Source organism: Gossypium raimondii, chromosome 1 (assembly GCF_025698545.1).
Source record: "Gossypium raimondii isolate GPD5lz chromosome 1, ASM2569854v1, whole genome shotgun sequence".
Taxonomy (NCBI): domain Eukaryota; kingdom Viridiplantae; phylum Streptophyta; class Magnoliopsida; order Malvales; family Malvaceae; genus Gossypium; species Gossypium raimondii.
In genome coordinates, this window is record NC_068565.1 from 20946901 (window position 1) to 20949184 (window position 2284).

Here is a 2284-nt window from a genome sequence, read left to right on the forward strand (position 1 = left end):
CAATGACTTCACACAATCACAGCGTCGATTCAAAACCCCCACCCCCTTGATTAACTCCTAAACACCAAAAAAGGAATCCCGCTTTAAGAGATTAACCAAGAACGATTAACAATAGACAAAACCGTTACTTACCAAACACACACAACCAATGATGAACAATCAAATCAATTGTAAAATAAAGAAAGAAATAGAAGGGGGAAAAATAATGGAAATTTCGGCAGCAACTAGGGGAAGAATCAACAGAGAAGGGAAAAAAGAAAAAGAAAACATTAGAAAAAGTTTGTGTAATTGGAGAGAAAACCGAAACTCTATTTTTTTCTGCAACAAAAAATAATTAGATTATTTTCTGATAACCTTTCCCCATTATCTCCTAAAATCACTCCCTATTAACCCACTAAAACACAACTACTTAGAATTTTGCCCTAACACAACTCTTAGCCGAAATTGGAGCAAAATACTGTCTCCACGCCATCACTGAGAATTGAACACAGGACCTCCTTCACACCAACACTCCATTTATCCACCAGACCCGTAGGCCCATTCTGTTAATTATTTGCCAACTTTTACTCAAAAGCTTACTGACCAAAGATTATTCATAAAAATACCAAAATTTGCCCAAGTCCTGGCTTGAACTTGTGACCTCTCACACACTCAGAACACTTAACCATTGAAGTAGATACAAAGTTGAGTCACACCATCGCAAGAAAAAAAATAAAAATTCTGTTGCGTTACAAAGGAAGTTGGTAGTTATTATTTTTAACTTGATTTAAATTATTACCTGCTCATTGGTTTCCCCCATCTCGGATTCGGGTGATCTCTCTAGCTGGGATTATATGTATTCAAATAAGGGTTTCCACCCTTATTCTCGACGTAATTTACATCTTCAGCCTGGTTGTTGATATAGTTGAAGAGCGGTTTATCTCCCCCATGCATAGATGATGTAGAAGCTGATTTGATATGGTTGAGTCTATCCGCTAATCGTTGATAGTTATCATCCTCTTAGATAGCTTTTACCGTAATAGGTTTCTGACCATATGTGAATAGTTTAATTGGCCACTGATGGGAGTTTAGTGCCATATTCTTGATGATCTCATATGCATCCTTGTATGTTCTATTCATAAGGGCTCATTCTGCTACTCCATCTAATCCAGATCGTACATTTGCATCCAACCCATTATAAAATACCTGCAGTCGCATCCACTCAGGAAATCCTTGGTGTGGGCATTTTTGAATAAACATTTTGAACCATTTCTATGCCTCATATACACTTTATCCTTCCATCTATCTAAAAACAACAATCTCTCTTCTTAGTTGCACTGCTTTGCTGATTGGGAAAAACTTCTGTAAGAACTTTCCAGCAAGTTCATCCGATGTTGTGATAGACCCTGGTTTCTGTGAGTCAAACCAAGAAAAAACATTTTCAATCAAGGAGAAGGGGAACAACTGAAGATGAATAGCATCATCAGTGACCCTATTATACTTAAAAGTAAGAGTTGAAAGAACTGTTTTAAATATTGATTAGGGTCCTTTGTCATAGTGCCCCTAAACTACATATTGTTCTGGATCATTTGAATCATAGCGGGTTTTTTCTTCAAATTATTAGTTGTAATTGCCAACCACTAAAAACAAGCTATTACAACTCTCCTCCTAAAGGAACTTTCGTCCCCAAAAATCTTACCGGAAAATAGGTTCAGGTATTACACTTTCATAGCTTATTCCAATTCCCAGGTAGCTTCCTCAACTCCATGATGGTACCAAAGAACCTTAACTAAAGCTATGCATTTATTTCTCAACTATCTGACTTCACGAGCAAAAATTATAACCGGTTCCTCACTATACGACATATCAGGTTATAATTCCACATCAACTAGTGAAATCACATGTAAGAGATCAAATCTGTACCGTCTCAACATTAACACATGAAAATTATTATAGATTGTCTCTAATTTTGACGATAAAGCTAAACAATAAGCTGCTGGCCCAATTCTCCCAATAATTTTATACGGGCCAATGAAATGTGGACTAAGCTTTCCTTTTCGGCCAAAATAGAGAACTTTCTTCTAGAGCGATACTTTCAAAAGCACTCTGTCGCCAACTCAAAATTCAATGTCTTTTCTTTTCAAATCGGCGTATGATTTCTGACGATCGGAAGCAACTTTCAAAGTCTCGTATTACTTTCACATTTTCTTCAATTTCGACAATTAAATTAGTACCTAAAAGCTCTTTCTCCCTTAGCTCAATCCAATATAATGGAGTTCTATATTTTCGACCATACAAAGCTTCG

The 2284-nt window shown here is 36.5% G+C and overlaps 1 non-coding gene across 1 annotated transcript; it reads left to right on the plus strand.

Moving 5' to 3' along the window:
- Positions 1-1207: 1207 nt before the first annotated feature.
- LOC128033008 (small nucleolar RNA R71) lies at positions 1208-1314 on the plus strand. Its single transcript, XR_008189348.1, has one exon. It is a non-coding gene; the product is annotated as a small nucleolar RNA R71 (small nucleolar RNA).
- The last annotated feature ends 970 nt before the right edge of the window (positions 1315-2284 follow it).